We start from the raw sequence: 15,170 nt of genomic DNA, 5'->3' as shown, positions 1-15,170 counted from the left end.
AGAGGTTCCGTGACTGGTGCAATTAAGAGCAAAGAATAATTCAGCATACTGAAAACGTTTCTGTAATATCAAAGGTACGCGAAAACCCTTGTAAAAATGTCTACTGAACACGTGAAATCAGTTCCATGGAAACAAATTCTAAAGCTGACTTTTAAAAGGCATTTCCATAAATGAAATAGTGAGTTCTGAGTTTTAATCTAAAAAATTAACTGTATGCCGGTATTCTCCGAGGGATTGGGCGCTGGGGAATCGCCGCCAACGACAAAGAATACAATTACACCGTGCAGTCCGTCGACGGCGAAATGCCAACAAATGTCAATGATATCGTCCATAATCTACTGGGTTATCGTGATATTGAGATTCATAGCCTGTAACTGCTCATTAGAGTATCCAGGCTGTTCGTGTATAGCCGCAAATGCTAGGACTGTAATTATGATCAACGTTCAGACGTGCTGAATAAATTTGTCTGATGCCAAAGAGTCTTATTTTCTTGGTTACAAGTTTCATATTTTAAGGAGGATGACAGAGAATGATATTTTAATATTTATAGTAAAATATTGTGTATATTTTGAATATTGTAACTGCTCATTAGAGTATCCAGGCTGTTCGTGTATAGCCGCAAATGCTAGGACTGTAATTATGATCAACGTTCAGACGTGCTGAATAAATTTGTCTGATGCCAAAGAATCTTATTTTCTTGGTTACAAGCTTAATCTTTTAAGAAGGATGACAGAATGAAATTTTAATATTCACAGTAAGCTATTGTGTATATTTTGAATACAGATTATGTTATAATAATATTGTAAGGTTCTATGCAACAATTTGTGTATTTCAGGAATAGTGTATTCATGTATAGAGTATATTTTGAATGATTGTATGATAATAATATTTCAATACAATAAGTTTTTTATTTCTTTCAATATGAAACTGTGAATGAAGTTTCATTGTGACGTATTGGAGGGTTTAATATTAATTACCAGATGAATATAAGTGATAATTAGAATACTGAAATCGTCGCCTACACTTCAAGATGTTAGACTCCAATTTAACACTCCACACAAGGCTAACCCTAGGTGCGCATAATTTTCACTTGGATTGCAGTCTATAGAACATTCATACGTAATTGCAATTAGCATATGCCTTACATCTAATTCAGGAAGATGAAAGATGAAGATACTCTCCTCGGAATGAATTCATTCGACATGTTAATTTGGCGATTTGCATGACTCTTCTGAGTACAAAGAATATTTTTGCATTCCTTAGTTACATTTGGTTGTATATTATTAGCATGTTCAATTTTACAATCAAGGTTGCGAAGGAAAATACAATCGAGACTTAGTCACAATTATTTCAAAGATTCAAACATTATTAACGAAAGTATCAACTCTACAGTCTCTCGTCGCGATTATTTTACTTTCTCAAGAATATTTATAAGAAAAATTCATTTCACGATAGAAATAGCTTTGTCTACACCTAAACATCCCATATTAGTAGCCATTTTCCCCATTTTCCACAGTAGTTCAAAGGGACTCAAATTTTCGCATCGCCATCGATCAATATACTAACGTTCATCCGTTTCCTCGTCTTTCGATGCAGGTTTCGTTGAAAACCCCGCATATCTCAATCGTATCAAATACTCACTGGTTCTAACATTAACCCTTTACTCGGTAGGTGACTCAGATACGTGAAATATTAGAACATAGCTTTGTTCCTCTTCAAGTTCCAAATATCGTCTTTGTCTCGTAAAGAACTGTCAACTATCTCTACCGAGAAACTTCCGAGTGCAAAGGGTTAAATAAATTCGAATACACTCGCCATGAAACAAGATGCGCCTTCGAAAGGATCGTTTCGAACGATACGCGAAGCTGACCACGCTCGAACCAAATGCCGATCATCGAGTCGTTATCATCGCCGCAGTATCGTCGACGCGAGCTCGTAGAACAAAGTCCGCGAATGAAAATGGCGCTTTTCAGAATTGATCGGGGCTGGTATCAGGAGCGCGTGACAATGGCGACGCGCAACAATGGGTCGCGATTGTATTACCCGGCGAAAGTATGTCTCCGTCGATACGAGGAGCGCCGGCGAATTTAAGCCGTTCACGGGTTTCACGGATGAGCCCGTTACGGTTGCCACGGTGTTCGTCGCCGAACTAAGGGAATCGCGAGAACAATGGGTAACAACGCGAAAAGCCCAGACGACCGGAACAACGGAGCCACTTGTTACGCGCAACGCGCTAGAAATTGTTTCTTCGGTTCGTCGTACGTTAACTCGGCGAATTTCGCGCCGCGATCGATATCGTGCTCATTCTACCGGAGTCCCCTGACTAAACTCCAAACGAAAAGTCTCGTTCGGAGGCACCGTTGGCGACACACGGCCGCTCGTGTTTCGGGAATCGGGGAACTACCGAGCGTTTCGTACGATTAATATGTAATTACTATAAAAATTGTAACAATTGATTATTTTCAGTTTCTTCAGTCTCTTCAAAATCGTTTCGAATATTCAATGCTTGGAGCATATCAATAATTGTTAATAAAAGGATCGAATTTCCTTTGAAAATCATTTTAACGATAGTAGTTCCAGTGTCAATCATTTTCCCTTGAATTTTGGACATTTCCTATACTTCATTTTATCGAACAGCCAATTCAAAATATACTAAACTTAGAAAATGTAAGTTAACCCTTCGCACTCGACTCTTAGTCACCACTTTGATACAGTGAAACTATGAAGTTGAGTGTTTAATATTTTGAATGAAACTTTTCTAGTGTTCTAGTGTTAACACTAGATTTACGGGACCCGTCAGTTCCACGGATATTGAACTTTTTAAACATTATTTCGTAACAATTTCATTCGATTTTTATTGATGCAGTTTTGCGAATACTCATTGTAATTCTCTGTTCTTGAAACGCTAATTTTCGCAATCTATATAAACAAATATATAGAAGACATCTCCGTAAATCTAGTGTTAAGCTGCAACCGAGACACTTTCTACGGATTTCATTCGTTACTTTAATTGCCTGCACCGTCGACCTACTGTGTTCTACTTTTTCGAAGCGGATCAGCGTATCTTCTATCTATATTTCACTGGACACCTGTTCCGCTGAGCTTCGAACGAATAAATTGGTTATGGGCATATAAACGGGACGTGTAAGTTAGATGTTTTTCACGAGTACATTCGTGAGGGTTTTGTGTTGATTGTAGTTATCAGAAACAGTTGTAACTGACTTTGTGAGATATGTTTTACCACTTCACCAACGATTCGATACATAAATTGCATTCTACATAGACTTCCCGTTTTGCGTGGAAACGATCGAATAAATCGTGAATCGTTTACGAGTAGTTTCAAAATGATTTTACATTGTTGATACTCTTTACTGTAAATGCTGTTCCTTGATTCTCGAGCAATTGGAAATCTGTCTTAAAGCCAGATACAGGTTTGTCTAGATATTTATGAAATTGTATCTTTGAAGATATACGCTCCGCTTCGCAGTTTACCTAGCGTAGCGTATCAATTTTTCACCGGGCGTCTGAGTGATATCTCCTTTAAAATATTCGAAACCCACAGATGCTTGTATCTACCTTCTCTCGTTCCAAAGAAATTTTCCTAAAACTTCCTCGATAACTACCGGTTCAACCTCGATTCATCGTTCAAGGTGTCCGCTTAAGCATACTTTTCGCGCGTACGCGTCGTAACGATCGATACCTCTTGTTTTACAAAATTCAGGAGGGCCCTCCCCGAAAACGACTCGAAAACTCTTTAAAACTTCCGCACGGCGGGACATCGGAGAGATCGTTGGTTCGCGTTCGCGTAGCTCGAGTGTGTGCAAACGTCCCCCGCGACGTTTCGCGGAACTTATCCCCGAAAATGCTCGTGCCCTCCGACACCATCAGCGAACTTCGCGCGACACGTCCCGAGGAACATACGAAAACACTTTCGACGGGACTCGTCGAAAGTACGCGAACGATACCATGGAATCAACAGCGAATACCACTGTCCACTGTCTATCAACTCGCCCCGCGGTCCCCGAGAGAATCTATAACGTACACACTGATGCACAGCTAAACGATCAACGCGAAAATTGCGTCATCACCGTCACCAGGAACTTCGGCGCAGCCATGGAACGATCCCCGCAGTACGCGGTAACAGGTGTTCGACCAGCGTTCCCCTTGCCCGTGAACAAATAGCGAACCTCTTCGACGGTCCCGAGCACCGAGGGGACGTCGCGTCGAACGATGTTCGTCATCCGCGACTCGAACCATCGATTCGACGGCGACGAAGCCGCGTACGCGGCACAGAATCCGACGATCCCGATGTCACACTGCCCCGCGATCTTGATCACGATACACAGGGTTAACACTGTCCAGAGATTTTCCCGCGGCGAGCGGCTCGAAGGGTGCTCACTTGTTCACGGGCGTCGATCACTCTGTCCCCCGATCCTCACGCTCGATCTCGCGCACGGACACTGGTACCCGAGACGATCGCGACGAGGTGTCCACCAACGGGGAAATCGCGAGAATCGGGAGCAGAGGAGCTGGCCGAAGCGTTGCCCGACGACGGGGATCACCGCGGGACGAGGACGACTGACGTAGCCACTGACCTTGTTCCGAAGGTGCCTCTCCTAGCTGACGAACGCGCGGGAACCGAGGCTCATGTCAAGAGTCAGTTGAACGACTACGAGAGCTACCGGCGACTGACTCCACGGTCGGACCTCGTGATCCTTTGGACTCCTGCCGCGCTCTGCGCCGTCACACGGAACGTGTATACCCTTAGCGGTCAACGGCGGGGCGCGCGACGACGCCGACGCCGTCACCGACGGACAGGAGAGCCCACGGTGGTGCACCTGCGCCTTGACTACGCCGCTGGTCCTCCTATCCGACGCCGAGCCTCGCTTCAGCCGCCACGCCGGTAACCGACCACCTGAGCTCACCCTTTGCCCTAGCCTGCCACACCTGAACCAGCCTGTTCCACCCCGTAACCCGTTTCGCCTGCCCGGAACGCGGAGGATCGCTGACGCCTGCGGAACTCGCTCGACTGAGTTAGGCCTCGACTAGAGCTTCGCTCCTCGCGCGGCGCGTGACACGTGAATTTTCGGAAGTGGAGAACGTACGCTTTAACCTTTAGCACTCCGTTTTATGGCGGCATGAAATATTTGAACTGCAGTTTCTGTGGTATCCGTCGGTCCTTTTCGTGTTTCTCGTTCTCGCGAACGCTGCTTCTGTGATAATTACTGTTTTCTATAATAATGAATGTTATATTTTTTAATATTGAGAATACTAGACGGGTCGAAATAACTCATCCCAGGTTTCTTCTTTCTGCGATTATTAAGAAACGAATGCTTCACTGAGAAACTGTTAGAGGAATTGATTTAGTGATACGTAAACTGAATCGTAAATCATTTAACCAGCACTCCAGGTTGTTTCGTAATCTATCGGCAACTGCAGCTAATTTTTATAGTATCCCGAAAATGAGCAATGCTATAACATTTCTTCGATCGTTATTTTCCTTCGGAGTAGAAAATTTGGATGTGTGGAGAATCTAATAATTTTAGGGTAGTTTCTTTAAGGTTCATTAAGGTTCCTCGTTGATAGAGGAAGGATTCTAATTGTTCGATTTTGGTTTTGGTAGATTTTGTGAGATGATACTATACATGTAAAGATAAGATGGACGTATCACTGGTGAGGAAAGGATTTTAATTGTGCAACTTCGGTTATGGTAGTTTTTTGTGAAATAATAGTGTACATGTAGGGCAACATGAGTTCCACGTTAACAAAGGAAGGACTCTGATTGTTCGATTTTGGTTTTGGTAGATTTTAAAGATGATAGTATACATGTAGGGCAACATGAGTCCGTCGTTAACAAAGGAAGGACTCTAATTGTTCGATTTTGGTTTTGGTAGATTTTGTGAGATAGTATATGGAATAGAGATGGAATAGAGATGGAATATAACGATCATAAATTCTTCGAGATATATGAATTGAACAAACAGAACATAGCTTCACGCTGCTTTGAATACCAAATAACATTATTTATTTTGTTTCATTCGCTTTAATAAATCGTTCTTATTACGAGTAATCTAAAGCTTTTAAGCAGTAGTATAAATAATCGCACACATAAATAAATAGACGAATACGAGAGATACAGCTTACAAGTCGAAATGAATTTACCTTCACTAAACTGAAAACTTTTAACTTAATACAATGTACACAACACTCTACGCTTTTGTACGCTGTTCCAATGAAACGTTTCCAAAACACCCACGAAGACTCCTTAATATAAGAATGTCACGTATCAGCGTATTCAAATTGGAAGAAAATTAATTTCCACGTTTAAACAATAAATTCGTCATACTTTTACACATCCTTAAACAGCGCACGTTCTCAAATAACACATTCTGAATGCTTTTCTTTCCAAATATTTCTAAATAAGAAACTGTTAACCCTATTTCAACTAATCGATCTTTCTCAAATATTTCTCCATCTGTTCCCACGTAACATTTAAAGTAGGTTCACGAAATACACATTTAGAATTGTTAGCGAATTCCAAAAAAGGTGACGTCGACGCTAATAATAACAGAGGAAAGACAACAAAGAACCAAAGAAGTAAAAATACGTCGTAAACCGCAGTGTATTGTCTTAAGTATCATGTAACAAAGGAGACTTAATAATAACCGTAAACCTCATTACACTCTCACGGGATGTACACACGTTTAACTGAATATCACGCGTTCCAATTAATGCGTTTCGCACGTATACTTAGATTTCGCTTACGCGTGCGAAACGTATTATCGAACGCAAGAAAATGAACGACACACTAACAGGTTGTACCTAATTTTTAATCGTGGATTATTTAGCGGCGCCGGCGACATTTGCAAACAGCGTCTGCGAATATAAACCGTTCGAATAGCCAACAGGTACATTCGTACAGTTATTTAGATTTCAATTACGCGTATTAAAAATCCATTTCCTGGGGAATTTATTTATTTCCAGGTGCGGTAATTTCCATACGCGCGTCCAATAAAAGCGGGAAAACAGAAAATCAACGGCGCCGGGCAAACACGAGGCACGCCGTTAGTCGAGGAACCGATTTTATGATTATATAATATAATAGAAACTGCTTATGACCGTGAGATTTTATGGCCCGGAGTTTTTACAGCCCACAAAGCAGTTTTTCCCATACGAGCCGTTACATTCCCATAAGAACGGGAGCCTGAGCAAGCGTTACTAATACTGAGACGCCGTAAAAGATTCATTAGCTTTAATTGCGTGTTTTAGTTGCATTATCGCTGACACGCTTAAATGTGATTTAATAGCTTCCACATAAACGAGGGCGAGTGACATTGTTGTCAATGTATTCATTGTTTTGCTCGAAATTTATAACGGTAAAATGACTTTTAAACGCTTAATAGTAATTACGTAGATGAACGTAATTATAAAGAAGTCTGTAAGGATTGCTGACCGAGGAATTAAATGTGCAAGTATCGATCGAACACTCTGAGTAATTAGATATTCAGTATTTTCATAGGTTTCTATACGCAATTAATGTTTAAAGCCAGTTCTAAACTTCCTGTTAATTTGTGCAGTCGGTTCGAGTTAGTTCCCGAGTAAGTACTAGTATTACCAAGCGAAAATAACGCAGAGAAACCAGCAGGAAGTTCCCAAATTCTTCTCCGCGAGAATACAAAGCGTTCGATGGAACCTAAACTCGAAACAACGCAACCTGCACGTCGAACGAATTTCCCTTGTAAAAAGGGATCACGTGTGTATAAGAGGGAACATCACCTAGGGATCTCTTAATTCATAATCTAATTAAATTTCTTATGAACTTTTGAAGCTAACTGTTTCAGATAAAGACAGGTTTTCACGCTTCAAATTCTTGCCATTCCCATAATAATGAAAATCTCGAAAAATCCGTAAGTTGCTTATTAGATAATACATTTCTGTATAAATCCACAAAAATTGTCATCGAACGTTTCAGTTGGCAGTCGAGTCAAACAACAACGGATGCTTTATGAAAGTTCGTTCCGAAGCTGGCGATTAGCGGCGCCATTTTGTAACATTCTAGTTATATATCCAGAAAAAATCAGTTTTTACTTAATATTGACACGTTAAGCGCGACAAGAATCTTGAAAGGTAAATAGGAACAATTACTAATTACTTGACATCAGAATTCTTACATTACACTGTTGGTAACTTATTTATATTAACTATTTTTAATCTACAGCAGTGATCTTGCATATTATAATTCTTCTCGAGCAATTCAGAACAATTTGCGCTCCGAATTTCCTTTGCATTTTTCCTCGATAACTCTGCATTATGTAATGCTTAATTTACTTTGTAGAGAGCAGTATAAGCAATCCTCTTTAATAACATTGAAAATAACATAATAATATAATCTATTTGAAAACTATCTCGACAAAGAGGCACACTATGAATGAAACTGGCGTCGAGTCATATTCAACATAAGAGTGCAAAGAGTTAACAAAGTTTACCCGTATTTCGCACGTCTCTAAGTGGTATCGCCCCTTAACGCAATAATTTTTTATCGCGATCGCATTGTTTGCAGACGTAGAATATTTTCATGAGGATAACGTTACACCGTGCTCCGACAGCGAACGAAAATACAGCGGAAAATGCTTCGGACGCGTTATATGTTGGCCGTCTCGCCTTTCTTTCCTGCGCTACCTGAAAACGCACACGGAAACCGCAACGGTGTGCCCCCGCACACACGCGCATGCACACGCGTGTCTATATTATAACAAGCACCGGCGCCTGCCGCAATTGGCCAACGTTTTCGCTTTATCCGCGTACTTTTCATTCGATAACTTTTCGAACATTGAAACACCATTGTGGGCGAGGAGTCCGTTGCTGAACTATTCAATTAAACGAAATTAGAAGGGAATTCGAAACAAACCAATCCGCGCGGTTCCACCTTTTTCCATGGCATCCGGAAAAAATGTATGGATTTTTTGCAATCATTCTGTCGAGCGGAAATTATGGGACCTTTTTATTGGGCAATTTCCCTGTTCCGTTTAGTCGAACGTGTTTTTCGCGTGCCGGTCGCGCGAAAAATAATTTCCCAATCAATCCCGGCTTTAATTGATTTTATTCGAATAAAATATACGATTTTAATCAGCCGCGGCGTTCGCGTGCGCACGCAAGGTGTCGATTTATCGCGATAATCGAAAAGAATGGCGAATATTTCGTCATTTGTGAACAATGGCGAATATGATAATGTGAAGTAATGGAGAGGTAAACACTTTTGAGTGTCAACGTTGAAGTTGTATGCGTCGTCATTAAGTATTGATATTGAATTGAGTTGTTCGGTTAACGAAGAATTAACTTTTAAGGGGATCCAGCGAGGATATGCTATTTTTCGAGAGATTATTTAAGCGAATGATTCTTTATAAAATAGTGTTCCCTGTGGAATTTGGTATTAGACATTTTCATTTCATCGATGTACTGAATTATTTCGTTTCTAGTGGTTTAATATTAAAGAGTTAATATTAAAGATGATATTCATCCCTTTAATATGAACGATTGTTTACATAAAAAATACAAGTATTTTTACACGAGCTACAATTTCGTGAAAATCGTGAGAGGATTTGACAGAAGCTTCGCCTGCGTAAAAGTATTTCGTGCGTGCACGTCAATGGTTTCGGCAGAAGTTCCAACTTTCTACTTCAGAGGAAGATCGCGTTTTGAAATAAAGAAATATTGTATTTTTAACGAATCGAAAATCGTATCTGAAAGAGAAACGAAAGGAGTGCGGCAGACATTGTCTGACAATATTCCGCGTGTTTTTAATGAAAATATATTACGTCACTTTAATTGAGTCTCAGAGGAAATAAGTATTGTTCTTTATTACTCGAGAATTGTATCAGAAATCCAATGCTATTTCTGATACTATTATTTAAAATTCTGAAAGAGTGGCAGGAACAGTGGTTGTGAGATGTATAGATAAATGTTTAATTGTTTTCCATGTGATATAGACAAGATAGTTCAGATATAGACAACAGTGCCTCGACAACAAAAAGATCAAATTATCAAGCATCGCGACATACGAAATAAAAGACGAGCAAAATTCCGCAGTAACTGTCACAATTGCAGCAACAAACAGAGCATACAGTCGACTAAGATGTATTTACATCTGTATTCAAATTAGAGGCGGCTACCTCGAGCAATTCCCGTGTAGATTGGCGAGCAATTAATACAACTCAGGAACAGCTGTAACTCAAAAACAAGGTCCTATCGGACATAAGTTATATCGACCACTAATAGCAGAAAGTTGGAGTGCACTTGGTAAATTGATGGACACTGAGACATGTGTATTAACTCGCCAACGTATTGCTTCAGAAAAGCTGAAAATAAATAATGTTCATGAATACCCTTAACACGCTGAAAGCCATCGGTGACCAACCAAATCGAATTTCTATAGTTCACTTAACACTAGAACTACCGTACCAGTCAAAATGACTGGTTCAGATTTTTTTGTTTAGCAATGATTGATATCTTCGAAGCATTAAATATTCGAAATGATTTTGAAAATAAATAGTTTCATTTCGGTACTATAATCAATGTCTGAAGAAACTGAAAATAATTGTTACAATTTTTATAGGAATTGCATATTAATCGTATTAAATGCTCGGTAGTTCTGGCGTTAATTGATCCTTTGCACGCGGAACGTTTTCTCACTGACATCACCAATAACTCGAAGTAATTTCAATAGAACAAGCATATTGACATATAAATAAATAAATTTACTGTTTTCTATCGATTATAGATATAAATTTTAGAATATATTTAATGACAAAACTTTCCATTGTGGAGCCTTCGAGTGCAAAGACTTAAACGATGATTATTTGAAAACACTTCTATATTACAATGATGAACGTGCAACGATAGAAATTATTACTGTTTACAATTCCATTTCGATCTCGAGCATTCTTATCGCCGACGATGTCCAGAAGCGTTCGTCGACTCGTTTCACTCTTAATTAACTGGACATCATGAGCATAAGTCATATCGCGATATGCTCACAGTCGAAACGAACGACCGTCCATATTTAACAAAGCCGACGCGAAATCACCTTTTAATTACGCCCCGGCGTTTCGTTGTACCGCGATCCCATTTCTCCGTTTCCTTTTTTCATTTTTTTTCGTTTTTATTATATCGCGACGAGAATATGGTTTCCCAGACAGCATAAATTGCACAACGAAGATAAACTATGCAATCCGTTCTCATCGGTGTACTGTTATCGCATGATGAATCCGCATTCATGTAATAATTTACGGGGCGTTGGCTGTAATGAAAAGAAGTTTCCTCGTTAAAATTAACAAAGAGAAACTAAACAGCCTACAATTATCTTACACCTACAAATGACTCCATAATTGTATCTCATTCTCGTGGACCGTTGCACTCGGTTCTCAGGTTGCGGCTGAAAGAAACTTAATTTCCGACCGGTCCGCCGGAGAAAGAATGAAAAGATTTAAGTTTCCATTGGTTTCAGTTCTTACCTGTAAATTATACCTCATCGCAGTTGGTAAATAATTCATGCAAATCCATCGTGGAGTTGAGTATTCGACCGAGGAGATTCAACTCACTCCGCGAGAAAGTATTGATTATCTCCTTTCGTTTTAATTGGAATTTCCTTGGAGAAAAGAAATCCCACTGGATGCGAATTAACGCGTTAATACTATAATATTCGACTTGTCTTCGGAAACTGACTTCTGCCGGGTATCATTGAAAAGTTTCATTATGAAAAATCTATTTCTGCTGCGACCCGCCTAGAAATGGAGAATCGGAACATTCGCGGTGTTCAGAGGCTCTTCGAGTAAAAATAGAGGAACCTAATTCAGTTTCTGAGTTAAAACGAAAGAAGCGCGATCGCTTGACGCTCTTTGATCATTTTTCCGCAAAGACTCGTGCCACTCGAACGGTTAAACAGGAATCTCTGAAAAACTTGTATTCCCCAGGAACTGTTGAAAATGTGGACGCATTAAATTATATTGCGTTCTGTAATCAGAGCGACACGAGGACTCGACTGACTAAATCTTCCTTCGGTTTTCTAATTATTCACGTTATTAAACATGTTCATTCGACGTCGGTTATCTTGCCAATTATAATTGCTTTCAGGCGATGGAAGAGGTGACGACTAACAGACCGTTTCCTGGGCAAAACTCGATAACCTCAAACGTTTGAGTGACACGAATGGATGCTTCAGACAAAAGTGATAAGGTACATAGTTAAACACACGGTGATTACGTTCGCGTTACGACATTATGAAGTTTCTTCGAAGACAACGTCTGTTTTACGTTTCAATTCGAACGTTAGAAACAGAGGAACGAAATTGACTCGCAGGAAATAGTTACTTTTCGATTGGAATGCATTTCGTGTACAGACTATTCAGCAACGTACTGCTAACCTTCAATTTTCGTTATCTGAATAGTCGAATTTGCAGATCCTGTCCGCAGCATTTGCGGCCGCAGTGTGCGCTGTGGCCATCAACGCGTTAACAGCGGTTTCCAACCTTTGTGCTACGCCTCCCTAAACAAATCTTTTTTGCGCCCTGTCTTCTAATAGATAGAATAATATGTACACGTTTTAAAGGATGATAACTCTCTTACAAAATAAACATTTCTTCACTGAATTTGTACGTTACGATATGAAGTTTATTTCTAGTTATTATGGGATGAACGTTAATTTTTTATTGCAAATTTTCGCGCCTCAGGTTGGAAACCGCGGCTTTTAATATAAAATCTATACGAAAAGGAGGAGTATGTTTCTTTTCTTTTAATCCCTTGTCCTACAACGAGTGAGTGTCGTGATGAAGATTACCAACATGATTCGTTGATTCATGATAAATTCAAAGTAAATATTATTCCTCTGTAATCAACCATTACCAACTATTGCCAACTGTAACCAACTGCCCTCGCACCTTCCTTTCTTTTTCCTTTCGCTCAAAAACAACGTAGCATCGCACACGCACACATCCTTAACACTAGGTTTACGGAACACGTCCAATTAAGACATATTGGATTTTCGAAATATTATTTTGCAAACGCTTACGCCGATTTCGATCGATCCGATCACACTGACAAATACCCCAATTACTTATCAAATCTCCAGTTTCCGCAATCTAAATAAACGAGCATCAATTCTTTTAGGAATAATAAAGTGTACAATAGATGCCCGTAAACGTAGTGTTAAACGTAGGTTACATATTTTCTTCCAATACTACATTATAAGGGGTTAACCCCTTAAAAAAGGAAATTCCTCCTGACAAAAGTTTCAATCGCATCAAACAGAAATGGAACCTATAAAAAAGATCCTACACAACCACGCAATTATTGCACTCGTAAAATCCATCTCTCCCTTTTTCCGCCATACAAATTACGCAACGGTATATACGCGGTTACAGATGGCTTAACTCCATCCCATCAGGTGTCCGGTTGGTCCGAGGCTTTTATTCGGCCGGAAGCCGACGCGCGAACGAACGGTCGTTTCTTTATCGTGGCCACGCGGGCCGCTGGAAGGTAAGGAAACCACGGGGTGGTGGCACGAAGGACAGGGACGTCAGTATTGACCCAGTTGGTGGCGCTCGCTGTTGCTTCACCCTCTTCCCAACCCCTGCGCCGCGCTCGTCGCTCGTCGCTCGTCGCTCACACGATAGAGACCGAAAGGTTCGGCCCGGATCCTACGTGCATGTCAGCCGTGTCCCGGTGTGTATGTGCGTATGTATATGCACAGCTCTCGACGTCCCCCGCGCGTGCACCACGGGACACAAAGTGTCACGTTGCGCAATCCCCATAGACGATTAAACGAGCCACGCAAGCTGGGTTACGCGATTGTTGCGCGGATGCTCGCGACTTCCTCAAAGGCTGACCCCACCACCGCCGGCGAGCTTCTCTGCTGGATTATACATACATTTCAAGGACTCTTTAGAAACTGAAGGGGCGCGAACGAGGGAACGACCACCGCTCGGATTAAAACGAGCAACGCGATCGACACTTAACACTCGCTCGCGTCTTAATTGCCCTGTTTCTCTGTACCCGATGTTAACCCCCTGTCGCGCGATTTCTTTCTGCACCGTGTTCGATCTACTTCGTTGGTAATAGTTGTAGGGGAAAGAGAATTTTATTAGAAACATGATTATTTCTTGACGACAATCAAACACTAACTCAAACAAGGCACACACTATTTATATACTGATGCTTTTGTCTCACTCACACTTTCTGGAACATTCTTTCATTCCATGCATTAACTTCACATATATTTGGAATATTCTAGATTCATAAAAACGAATATTATTAACGTAAAAATCAATATAATCTAGAATATTCCAATGCTTTGTACATTCATTCAAAATGCGCTCACACACTCGGTCGCGTCATTCATCTATTGCACACACATGTATCACTTATCCATATATCTATTCACACACTCAAATACATTCATTCCCACATAGTGAACACATTGCGTGCCGGTTAATTCGAAGACTAGGGGATTTTGAATGGGATTAATTCATATCATTATAAATATTCAAATATCTTGTTGTTTCATAAACTGACCGATTTCAAGTTTGATTAATTTATATCATTGCATGCAAAATATTGAAATATCTTGTTATTTCATAAACTGGGATTTTTGATGAGATCAATTTATACAATGTATGCGAAATCAGTTGTTATGAAATTTAAGTTTCTCAAATGTGGTAGTTAGGAAAGCTACGGAGCTACGTATTTATATGAAGACGAAACTTCTCGCTTCCGGTGCGCGGAATTGTACGTGTTATATTGATTGTATCGTACTTCAGTATTTTGTCTGTTGCACGCTCCATTACGTCTGAAGTTGGTCGAGAAAGGAAACCATTTCTATCCAGGCGACCCGGTGTAACGTCTGTCATATCCTTCTGCGTGATTGATACGCCAAGTCAAATGTGAAAGTTCACGTCTGTCGTATTTTTTGATTCGTGTACGATGCAATTTTTCTGTACCGTAACAGAAATACTGTCATGAAGATTATTCGATGGATGATCTAGAAATAATCTATAAATAGCGAATGATTTAGAGATATATAATTTATTCGATAAATTTGATCCCATAGATTTTCGTGTAATAAGATAATATAAAGCAATTAGTGAATACATTCTGTAACCTACTTCTAATTGATGTTAA

The 15,170-nt window shown here is 40.2% G+C and overlaps 1 protein-coding gene across 12 annotated transcripts in view; it reads right to left on the bottom strand.

The window, feature by feature from the left end:
* The window catches only part of LOC116424252 (uncharacterized), a 228,659-nt gene extending 223,789 nt beyond the window's left edge, over positions 1-4,870 (bottom strand). For 6 of the 12 annotated variants that reach the window (XR_012998551.1, XR_012998552.1, XR_012998553.1 and 3 more), the window contains exon 1: positions 4,596-4,866. The gene's annotated coding sequence lies outside the window, so the exon portion shown is untranslated. Of the gene's footprint in view, positions 1-4,595 lie in introns of all 12 variants that reach the window. The other 6 variants (XM_076367569.1, XM_031970421.2, XM_076367570.1 and 3 more) reach the window with 2 other exon arrangements.
* Between the last annotated feature and the right edge of the window lie 10,300 nt (positions 4,871-15,170).

Source organism: Nomia melanderi, chromosome 5 (assembly GCF_051020985.1).
Source record: "Nomia melanderi isolate GNS246 chromosome 5, iyNomMela1, whole genome shotgun sequence".
In the NCBI taxonomy this organism is placed as follows: domain Eukaryota; kingdom Metazoa; phylum Arthropoda; class Insecta; order Hymenoptera; family Halictidae; genus Nomia; species Nomia melanderi.
Note: the sequence above shows the minus strand (reverse complement) of the source record. Positions and strands in the feature narration are given on the sequence as shown.